The sequence below is a fragment of the Chamaea fasciata genome, unplaced genomic scaffold (genome assembly GCF_029207755.1).
Source record: "Chamaea fasciata isolate MVZ Bird 193981 ecotype frontalis unplaced genomic scaffold, bChaFas1.0.hap1 SCAF_7, whole genome shotgun sequence".
Classification (NCBI taxonomy): Eukaryota; Metazoa; Chordata; class Aves; order Passeriformes; family Sylviidae; genus Chamaea; species Chamaea fasciata.
Window position 1 is genome coordinate 53,055,310 of NW_027094092.1, and position 12,205 is coordinate 53,067,514.

Here is a 12,205-nt window from a genome sequence, read left to right on the forward strand (position 1 = left end):
TCTCCAGTTGTGGATGCCCTGTCTCTGGAACAGTTCAAGGCAAGGTTGGATGAGACTTTGAGCAGCCTGATCTAATGGGAGGTGCCTTCCATGGCAGGGAACAGGGAACTAGATGGTCTTTACGGTCCCTTTCAACCCAAATCATTCTGTGACTCTATGAGCAGCTTCTTCAGCTCATAAACCCTATTTGTGCAGCTGAGGAGGACCCAATCAGCTGCTTGTGCTCATTAAGGAATCAGTGTGTGCGCAAAGAATCTGCAGTCACCAGCAAACCTGGGCTCCCAGACCAGTTCTTCAGCCCATAGCTGCTGGTGCTTGTGTGGTGCTGTACAACTTGCTGTTGAGCCTGAAGGGCACAGAGCCTCCTTTCCTCATGTTTCTGGGACAGACAGCAAAGGAAATGAGGTGTTAAACCCAGTAGGAGCTAAAGCACAGCCCTGCTCAGCCTTGATGCCACGGGAGACAAAAAGGCCTGCCAGCAATCCCACTCACCAGCTGCCGTGTGGAAAATCCTAGAGTGTGCTGAGATTCAGGGAAGGGTACTAAAATCTGTCTTTGCAGGTGATGGGGGTCCCTAAATAGGCCATTTCCTGATGCAGGAGACTGAGCACAAATGGAGGCAAATCTAGAGGAGGAAAGGTTGGGGGATCTAATCTTGGCTTCTATTTTCAAGCAGGTGGAATAGATCTGTGGATTTGAAAAGGGCATAGCATCAGTTTCTTCCCTTGACACATTTCTCCCTGGCACTGCTGGAGGATTGGGTCAGTTTTTAGGACAGTCACTTGTTCCTCCTCCCAGTGCTTGTAACAGGGACCCACTCCCAGTGTGTGGTCACAGTGATCACCCCTGCCTGCAGCAAGGATCCAGCCTGGCAGGTCCTGGGGAGCATCAGGAAACAAGAGCCCCACTGGCACACCCTTCTCTAGGTGTGGTCTGCTGCTGTCTTAACTTGTACCACAGAGCTCTGACTGGCAGGGCTGGTAGCAGCCCCGGACAGGCGTGAGCTGGAGGGTGAAGGACAAAACTCTGCCTGATGATAGCAAAAAGTCTCTTCCTGTCTCAGCTGGTTTCATTTCTCTGTTCTGGTCTGAATACATGCTGGGTTGGGGCCAGGACACTTCTGAGCCCTGGTTTCTTGTCTAGTTGCTAAACCAACTTCTTCTTTGGCTGGCTGGGTGCTTTTCTGCTGCCCTTCCACGTGGCCAAGACTTGTGCCTGTGTGAAAGAGGAAGGGAAGGTCCTGCCCTCTCACAGAGGGAGTGGTGCAGCTTGTACAAGTGTCTGTCACAAGGCAGGAAGAGTAGGAGTCAGACTTTCCCAAGGCTTAAGTTAGATCTCTTTCTGGCCGCTGTGGTTCTGGCCGCTGTGGTGAGTATGGGTAGGCTGACATGTAGGACAACAAAACCTCTCTGTTGGTAGATGTAAGTGGGGTAGTTTGAGAAGGTCTCAAATTTTCTTCTCAGCAAAGTGAGGTGATACATTTTCACAGTACTGTGAGAACCTTCATGAAATTTTCTCTCCTGGAGAAGGGATTCACAGTATGCAAGGAGGACCTTCACGTTTGTTTTACAGTCATAAGACTCAGCAAAGAACTAGGAGGAAGCACAATACCACAGCCCTGTGGCTATTTGTCCTGCGTTCAAGCTGCTGCTGTCCTTCCTGGAGGTCATAAATATTCAGTCAGCTCTGAAGGGCAGCCAAGTGATGTCTCTGGGGAGCCAGAAGGTCCCTCGGATCTTCACTGTACAGAGCTGATGTCTGAAGCTGCTGAAAAGGACTGTGCATCTCACTGACAGCCCTGGCTATGGCTGAAGTGTGGCCACCTGCGTCAGCTGGACCTGGGGTATCCTGTGCATGTCCCAGGGAGAGAGCTGGGGGATCCATGCTGAAGTGTCCCTGGACGGACAACTGTGACTGCCTCACTTCTACTGCTGAAGGATCAGCAAGCGGTTTTGTGAGTCACTTAGCCTGCAGCAGTACATAAAAATCTCGAAAGCTTTCTCCTTTGGCAAAGAAGCAAAGCCACCCCTGGTTTGGTGCTAGCCAGGAGCATCACCCCTTCCCCTCCTGCCCCATCCCAAGCTGCTCCTGACCTGGCTGACAGAACTCAGTCCCTCCTGCCATGGCCACAGCCACGGTCCTGCTCTCTTGGGCAGCTCCTCCCTACCTGTGACATGCTTCAGACGTTGTCTCCAGAGAATACAAAGGAAGGAGCACTTGTCACCAGGAAGGACAGGTCTTTCAGACTTCTTTTGAAGCCTCACAGCCCTGGGAGTGGGCTGGGCTGAAGTAATTTGTTCCTGGAGCCAGAAGTCTGGAGGAAAATACAGTTATAGAAAGAATAACAACAGTGACAATCAGAATAGGTGGGATCGAGCTCAACACAAAGACAGTGTGTTGGCTGAAGCAGGCATCTGTTTCTGTGGAAGAAGTCATTGCTCCCATGATGAGTCTGCACCCCTCCCTGCCTTTGGGAATCTGGGAGGAGGAGGAGACAGGAGGGATGGAGGTGGCTTAGTGTGCTGGTGGCCAGACCTGGCTGAGCCTGAACTAAAGGCAAAGTTTGATGCCTTGGTGTGTAAGCAGGAAAAGACAAGGGAGCTCTTTGCCCCTTCCACTGCTCCTGGACAGCATCAACTATGACTTTTGTGAACCTCTGGGCCAAGCTACACCTTAGTGAGGTGAAAACATCAGCAGAAATTCTAATGCTTTGCAGGACACATCATGTCAGGTCTGGCCCCACTCAACTTGGTGGACTCTGAGGTGACAGTAGGGACCATTTGTGGTTTAAAACAGATCAGTCACAAATTGCAGTAACTCGTGGTGGCCCCAGGTGTGTGGCCTGCAGGTGAATGTCTGGAAATAGAGCTTCAAAGGCAAGTGGAATCCTGTCCACAACCTGCTGCTGTGGGGTCAGCCTGGGCTTAGAAAGTGGTGCAATTGGAGATCATGAAACCCTGGTCAGTGAAGGACTGTGCCCTTCCTGCAGGCACTGTTTGATCATGGCCCGTGGTGGAGGCAGCCTTCACCTGCCAAGCCCTCTGTCCCTGAGCCCAGCCCAAATCCAGCCAGGTGCTGGGGTTCCTGGTGCCCCTGTGTGCTGTGAGCCCTCAATGTCCACTGCAGCTGATGGGTGCTCACCTGACCTGTCACCCCCGTGGTGGAGCTTGTCCTGCTGGACCTCAGGGTGCCTTGTCCCCCTCTCCTGACACATGGCACATGGTCTTATCACCTGCAGAGTGACACCCAGGCTCACAGAGCATCCCTCAGACCTGCAGGTCTCACAATCCCACACCAGTGTGGGTCTGTCCCAGGGCAGGGCGGGGGGTGCTGCCCCAAGGAAGCACCACATGGGCAGTGGGGTGGGGGCTCAGCACCCTTGGCTGTAGCAGCAGCACCCCACCTGGTTGGCATCCCAAAACAGACCTGATGTCCTAATGACGCTTGCCAAGGATTTCTACTGGGCTGCAGCTTCCAGCCTGCGTGAGCATCAGCCCAGCTGGAGATTAAACAATGTCCTTTAATAGGAACAGGCAGGCACCCGTTTCCAGCGCAGGGAGCAGAGAGCACTCCGCACCGAGACTCGCACGCAGGCAGCGCCGGGGCCGCAGCGGGACTGGGATGCCCTGATTTGGAAGTCTCCTGCTCGACCCAGCTGCTCGAAAGGCGGCTGTTTCCTACGCAGAAGCCAAGGGAGGACTTTTATTTAGAGGATGCTTGGCCTGCTCAGTGTAGAGGGGAAGTCGAAAGACACCAGCTCTGCTCCTGGGCTCCGCCGGCTGTGACTTTGACCTAGAGCAGACCCAGAGCCTCCCGGCTGGCGGAGCCAGGGTTTGCTGGTGCTGCCATTTATGGGGCTCCCCCGCCGTCCCGATTAGATAATGGGGACCAGCTCAGGGGCAGCTGTCCCTCCTGTGCCCCTGGCACTGCCCTGCTCCTCCCCGGGAAGGGGCTGCCGGAACGCTCCTCTGCGTAAACAGGAGCTGCCTTTAAAAATGAACTGAGAAAACAGCCAAGCTGGAGGACATCGCTCCTGTTTCCATGAGAACACAGAGAACACAGCCTGCCACGGCAGCTCAGCTCTGGCCTTGACTTTCTGACCCCGCTCTCACCCTGCAAGATTTCTCCCCAGCTTTTCCCTGCTTTTGCCCCCTTTTTTCTTGGGGCTCCTTTGGGTGGATCCTTGCTGTGGCCCCTGCTCTCTGTAACCTCTCCTGCTGCCTCCCGAGCCCTCTGAGCCCCCTGGGGCAAAGCCCCATCCTGCCACCACCAGCACCCCAAGGTATGGAGCACCCCCCAAGGTATGGTTCCACCCCCAAAATGGCCAAAACTTGGAGGATAAAGCCCACTGCCTGAAACAATGAGGCTGGGGGCTGCAGGCCAGGATTCAGCCGCGTCTCTAGAAGTGTGATATTGCTGCCAGCACCTGGGTTGGCACAGGGATCTGTCCTGAGCTGGGTTCGAGGATGGGGTCCCCTTTGATGCTGTCTTCATGCTGGTGGGAGGTGACCTGTGGGAGGGACCAAGGTCTCCAGCTGCTAGTGGACCACAAGGCTTTTCACCTTTAATAAAGTGCTTTCTCCAGTCTTTTCCATTCCCAAGAGAAATTCTGCAGGAATTTTCTATTTCTGCAGGAAAGGCAGCAGGGAGAGGAAAGGTTGATCTCTCTTGAGACCTCTGTACTTTATTTTTACTTTTGTTGTTTTTATTTTAATCTTGAGGAAGGAACAGACTAAAAGGGGCATAAATAAAATCCAGCTAGCTGGGACAAAAATACTTGGTTGAAATCCTTGCCCAGCACTGTGGATGAGTTTGGATGTGAGAGAGACACTCAGCTAAAGGAGGATTCTGTATCTCAAACCACGATCTTTTCTCTTTTCTCTATGTTTCATCTGGAGAAGAAGAATGACCAGGTTAACCTTCACCTCTGAAGAGGCTGAGCACCACAGCAGAGGATCATGTCCAAAAGCAACCTTTGTCACCCTGTCCTCAGCCTCAGCAAAGCAGCTTCCTCCCTGCTGTGAGACGGAGCTAAGATACTCTCCAAGGAGTGGTTAAAAGCCTGAATGATGCTTTGCTAAATGTAATATTAGAGAAGCACAAAGTACCCTTAGCACTAAGCCTGGCATAAACTGAAGGAGCAATCTTGTTTTCTTTTCCAAGACAGACTTTGGGATCTCCTTCACCTGGGTGGGCATCACGCCCCCTCACCTCGGGGTGTGGCGGGAGGCTTTTCTACTTTGGAAAGGAGAAAAAACGCTGTCAAGCTTTCGTCTGCATCTAAAACACGTTTTATCCTCATGCTTCATGCAGAGTATAGTATAGAGTATAGGTATAGAGTATACCTATCTAATTTCCTTGTGTTACTTTCCAAGGATCCCAGTCTTAGTGTGCTTGACATTAGTCTCTCACCACAGGTTACCCTTTCTGAGAGGTTCATTTCCAAGTCCCAAAATCTCTCCCACAACAGTTTGTTTGGAAACTGCAGCCCCTTGGCCGTGGCCACCATGACCTGGGTGCCAGAGGGAGCCTGGCCTGGCCACCTCTGCCAGAACTCCAGGCCTGTCTCAGTGGGGTGGCAGGACAAGACAGAACATGTTGAGAAATAGCGAGGAGAGAATTATGCCAAGTTCAAAGATTAGTGGTTGGCTTATTAGGTTTTCCCCTGAGCTCAGTATTAAGTAATTCTAAATGACCCACACAGAAATCAGAAGGGAGGAATAATAAAGTTTAATGGTGCTGGTTTGTGTTTGGAAGTGTCATGGGACTAAAAGCACTGGCACACAACAAAGTGTTTTCCCCCTCACTGGTAGATGTTTCTTAGTATCTTAAAAATCATTTTACCTCACTTGCTAGTTCTCTGAGTCTTTTTAATGAGTGTTCCCATGCTCATTCAGCCTCAAATAGCTCTTGAGTTTATAAATGCTATTTCATTGTTTCTCTGTACCTTTTTGATGTATTTATTTCAAATCCCTTTTAGGTAATCTGGTTTTGGTGGTCCCTGTTCAGGGCTGGCTTTAGATGGAAGTGAATAAACTGAGCTGAAAGGCAAGCCAGGTAAGCACTTAACTCCTGTAGAAAATGATGACTCTCCAGGGAAGTTCCTCTTGGTGGAGGCTTCACTCTTGAGCTAGGTTGTATAAAAATAATCTCCGTGTGGCCATGTCAATGGCAGTGGAAATTATCTTAAAAGAGAAGAAGGTTGTACAGGTACCCCAGGAAAGTCCAGGTTGATGGAGAACATGCACTAACCACAAAAACATGTCATTGCTGGTTTTGACACTGATCCACTGATTTATATAAAAGTACTTGGAAAAGATACACTGGCCATCTGCCTCTTCAGCTGACCCACAACTTGGTGTAATTTCATTAAATACTGTTACAGGGACAATCCTTTATTCCTTGTGAGGAAAAACAAAATACAGCTTCAGTCTGCTTTTAAAGCTGCATTTTATACCACATGCAAGGGTCTTCCCAGACACATGTCCTGGAATGTCACACCCAAGCAGCAGGGCCACCAAAGGGCCACCACATCCAGGGAGCAGGAGGGGGCTGCAGGGAGGGGTGCTCTGCCCCTGGAAACATCCTGGTACCCCCCAGGAGAGGAGACAGACGTGGTCTCTTTCTGACAGTGGGTAGCAGCTGAGGGCTGCATCCCAAAACATGCAATCCTGCTGCTTGTGTGAGGACACAAGTGACCACCAGCACAAAATGGTGCCGAGCATCTGTGACTGCCAGCAGGGAGAGAGGCTGGATGCTCCACTGGTGGCTGCTGCAGCCAGACTGATCGTTCCCAATGGGACTGGGGCCTGGTTCTATCCAAAATTTAGGTTACCGTCAGGAAGTGATGCACATGAGTCAGGACAGAGCCCCATGCTGCCACAGGGACCCTTCCCTATTGACACACTCAGGATCCAGCCCCCCGTGCCAGGGGTGCTGCCCTGCTGCAGCAGGGGACAGGTCTGGCAGAGAGGGATTGCCTCCATCCCCTGCTGAGGCTGCCCTCAGCACCTTGTTTCGGCTCAGCAGTGACCCAAGCTGCTGTCTGCAATCTGAGGCAAGTAGCTCCCCCCATGCTAAGTTGAGAGGTCTCTGTCCTGCTGACAAGTCTCTGCAAAGACCAGGCTTCATTGCAAAAAAAAAAAAAAAAAGACAAAAAACCAACAAAAAAACCCAAACAAAACCAAAAAACCCACCAACAACAAACCCCCAAACCCAACAACAACAACAAAAAAAACCCAAACAAACAAACAAACAAACAAAAAAAAAAAAAAAAAAAAAAAAAAAACACCACAAACCCACAAATCAACAAAAAACACAGAAAAAAAGAGACCAAACCACCAAGTAACAGAAAACACACAACCTGAGGCTCTGGGCTGGCCAGTCCCTGCTTGCTGGCTCAGCCTTGTGCCCAGGTGAGCCCTGCTCCACTTCACAGCACGGCAGGGAAGGAGCTGGAGCAAGCACAGTAGTAAATGGGCAGAGGGAAGCTCAGTTGCTGCTCAAGGTGGCTGCTGCTCAGGTGTGCAAGGTGATTCCCAGCAGCTGCTGCATTAGGTGCCTCACACAGCCCGGCCCAGGGCTGGCTGGAGCAGCCCTGCTGATGGATCAGAGACCTGGCTCTCTTCCACTTAATGCAGTCAGGGGGTGGCTTGCAGTGAGAATCAGTCTGTACAGTCACCACTGGCCAGGGACTCTGGCCAGGACTTTTGGGGCTGTTGGGAGGTGCAGCCATCCCCAGCACTCACCTCCTGCTGTTGGGATAAGGCTTCAAAAAGAGTTGGGTGGTGGGAAGCAGCGACACTGTGGGATGCTGTGAGCACTACTGTGGGCTGGGGATCAGCCTCTGGAGAGCCACAGGCAGATTTGGGAGGTGCCCAAGCACCTGGTGGGCACAGAAGCTGAGCACTGGGGCAGCTGGGCACACTGCAGCCCCTGCACATGTGGCCATGCATGCCTGACCTTGCATTCACTCCTCAGCTCTCCTCAGCCTCCAGGAGAGCTGTAAGAAAACCTCAAGCCTCTCCTGAAGCTCTCAACAGCAGGAAACAACTGAGCAGTTTGATTTCTCATGGCCCTTCCAGCTCTTCAGGCAAGTGCAAGGTTTGGGTCACTGCTGGGACCCCACCAGCCATCCCTTGGTGGGATCAGAGAGCACCCTGGGCCACCCACCAGATGGAGGAGGGGAAAGGGCACTGACAGGGGCAAAGGGGGGACAGGCCAGAGTCACAGGGAAGGAGATAGGTACCCATTCCAACCACAAGGGAAAGAGCATCATCAAGATGCTCAATGACATTTTCCTTTAAAATAATGTCTTATTAAAAAAAAAGAAAAAAAAAAGGAAACAAAAAAAGCCAGCCATGACTCTCCCATGGAGAGGAGTTGAAACTCTGGGGCCATGCATTGCAATCCTCTTCTCATGCATATTCCCACAAGTATTTCTGGAGCCATCTCTCCCCAGACAAGTTCCAGCTTGGAGGCTGTTACAGCAACAATCCAAGACAATGCTATCTCGATGCCCTCTGCTGAACACAGCAGAGCTCATGGAGCAGAGTGGTTCCATGGCCCTCCTGTGTCCATTCCCACTGGAGACCTCTCCTCTCCTGCCCAGCTGGACATATTCAGTCACTGGCTCCAACAGGACCTCTGGATCAGCCCTGCCAGCATGGGATGGCTGTGCTGGCTCCCTGGTAATGGCAGGCACCCTGTGCCCAGCAGCCTGGGAATGCTGACAGCCCCGGCAGGGATTAGTAATGATTCAGGGGATTTCACCACAGCCTGCAGGGAGACTGGCCAGTTTCTGTGGGCAAACTGCAAGGCCTCAGTGAAACACCAGGTTCCTTGCCCGAAATGGCTTCACCAACTGTGCCCCAAAGACGCCTTGCTTGCATCTCCAGCCTGTCCCTGGCCAGCTGAGACAGCACAGCAGAAGTCACCTCTGTGCCAAAGAGAGTGCCCAACCTCCACCAGTGCCCATGGGCAGAGCTGGCACCAGAGCTGAACCCTCCAGCTTTGCTGCAGTTTGGATGTACAGCAGCATTTGAACTGCAAATAGACACTATTTACACCCCAGCAAACCTGTCCTTAGTGTATGTACTCACTGCTCTGCTGGACCAGGCATGGGGTTTCAGGTGAGTTAATTCAGTAACTTTCCAGTCTCACTCTTCCCCGTGTAATCCAGGAAAGCTTTGCTGTGCTTGAGTGCTACCATCAAACACCATCGCAATAAGTCACTGCAAATTTATAAGCTGACACTTCCAAGGTCTTCCAGGTTATTCTCAGTTTCACTCTCCTGTCATCAATAATGGATGTGGAAAAAGCAACCAGACTGCAGCTGTCAGCCAAACCTCACACCCACCTGCCCGAAACACAGGGAAAAGCTGAGGTCTTTGCAAAGATCTGGAGCTTGTGTGTATTTGGTAAATTAAGCTTCAGTTCTGGTTTTATTCTGAAATTACACTGAAGAAAGCTCAGGGTTGCCCATTCTTGTGTATTTTTAGCTGAACTTTTCACATTCATTAAAAACTTCAACGTTCACATTTTTCTACCCATTTTCTGGGTGTTGAGCATGAGGCATTTTGCCCTTTTAAAAGTTTAATTTATATATACATATATATATATGCGTATATATATATATCATTTCTCAGAGTCTTACTCACTGGCTGAAGGAGAAAAACAAAAATCTTTGGTAGGTTTGGATGCATCTGAGTTTATTTTTACCCTGTCTGATACTGCGGAATTTCCCTGTTAATTGTCAATCCCAGGCTGAGCTCACGCTGCCAATTCGATCACTAGACTCACACTGTGGGTGTAGCAGGTACTACTTCTCACCTGGCACACTCAGCCTGGCTCTGTGCAGCATTTGGACAAAAAACCCCACCCAGATGGTGTTTCAAAAGGTGGGGGAAGCCCAGCGGTTCAGTACTGACACTTGAGGCAGCCCTCGCCTCTGGCCAGTGGCTCATGGCTGGTGAGGTGCTGGGGCCTGGGAGTCCAGGGCAAGTGGCCCATCTGGGCCTTGAACGGCAGCTGGTCAGGGGCTTGTGTGATTTCTGTGTAAGAAAATAAATCTAATGTGTTATAACCAGGGAAAGAAGGTCAAGCAATGCAAGGGGCCCAGTTGTGATTAGCTTCTCATCTTGTGCTCTGGAGTGTTCTCCATCGCTGGGCTGGGCTCCCCCTCCACTGCAGACAAGTAAAGCCCAACAGAGCCCCATGATGGTAGGGAAGTACCCTGCCCCACTGGGGGAGAGCTGGAGACAGTGTTGCCCAGGCTATTTCCAGCTTTGTACCGACGTATTTTTAGGAGGAGGGAAGGCAGACTAGCCAGAGGAATGTGGAGCAGCCAAAGGAGCCTGCTGGGCTGCTGCTTCCCCAAGGGAAAAGCAAAGCAAACAGGAGATGAAAAGCCTGTGATGCCATCTCCATCCTCAGAAGAGTGCCTTGCCTACCACACTACCACATTTTTTGTGTGTGGGTGGGTGGGTGGAGAAAAGAACAAAGATCACTCAAAGTCTTCTGCTCAAGCTATTCCATGTTGCGTAAAAATATGGTAATACTCATCTGAGGACAGGCTGGAGCCTAAACCCTCCCAGGTGAGTGCTGGAGACATTAGGCAATAGCACCTTCCTTTACCTTCTTGGCCTAGCAATGGATGCTGAGCAAAATGGAAAGCTGGAAGAAAGCATTGCCCTGCCCTAGACTGTGGTTGGAGCTGTGCAAGAATCGTCTGTGGAGAGCAGGACTCGAGCAGGAGCCTCCTGTGCCCCAGGCAGAGCACTCACCAGGCATCCAGCAGGTAAAACCACCTTGCTCCATCCCTTGTTTTTGTGAGAGAAGAGGCACACAGTCTGGCCACTTGTCCCAGGAAGCAGGAGCCTCCCTGGAGCAGCTGGAGCTGCTCAGGCAGCAGCCATCCCATCCCCTCGCCTGGCCGGAGGCACACGGGAGCGTGTGGGGAGCTTGACCACTTCTCTGAGGGCCGGGAGCCTCCCACGCCAGGGCCCAGAGCCCAGGAGTGGTGCCGTGGTGCTCAGCCCACAGGAGGGTGAGACGCCATGAATCATTTTCCAGTAGATCGCACAGAAGTGGGATAAGGAGCATTCATCCTGCCAGTGAGTGTAACATGAGAGGCAAATGGTTTCCCAAGCAGCTTCATTTCTTGAGCAAGGACCCTGGGGTGCCAGCAGGCAGTGTGCTGCCTGTGCCACGCGTGTCCAGAGGCAAGGCTTGGCACCACACCAGCCAGGGCTGGGCAGCTGCTCCCTGAGGGAAGCAGAAATGGTTAGGAGGAAAATGTAATGACAAACAGAAATTTCTCTTTAAAACATAATAAAAGTGGTGCATGTCTCGCAGCTCCCAAGGGACAACATGCCAGCCGGTAGGAGCAGGGGTACTGAAAGAGAACAAGACAAGGCAGGGGCTACCTCAAAGCAGCAGGATGGCAGAGACCATCCCTGCTCCCCAGTCTGTGGGGAAGAAAAGATCAGCTGAAATGTCTCAGGAAAGCCCAAAGATGGTCCATCGGGCTCCTGGCCCCTCTCCTCCCCCAGCCCACATCCCCAGCACTGCTGGGACCAACAGAGCAGTCCCCACTCCAGGTCTGGTGAGGACACAGCCATCACCGTGGGGCGTGATGAGAGCAGGAGCTATACGGCTCCTTTCCAAAGGCGACAGGGCACACCTGGTTAATTGCAGGCTCCCTGGAAAAATCACAGCACTGACCAATAACTTTCCTCTCCGCTCCTGGGTTTAAGGCCAAGAACCCCCAGCCCATGGCAGCCTGCCAGCTGGCACCATTCTGAGTGCCCAGGGCACAAGCAAACGGCTGCTCCATACAGTCCATGATGGACACCCAGGGCACAAGGGTGAGTAGTGCCAAAGACCAAACCAGTTTTTAAGGTGAGGGCGCAGGAGCTTTAATTTCTCTCTTCATCAGAGCTTTTTAGCAAAAAAACCTGTGACCAGCCACCTGGGGTTGGTCACAGTGTCCAGCTTTTGCCAGGACACATTCTTTCTCTGAAATATCTACAATTGCTTTGTACTAGCTGAAACAAAAGCACGGTCGCATGGCAGCAACACGAGGGAACACAGTAAAGGTAGTGGGTGGAAAAGAAAACCAATTAAAAAAAAGTATTTTCTAGTTGGATGCAGGCATTAAAGACTGGCTTGCTGCTTTGAGCACAATTGTTTAGCCGGCTACAGG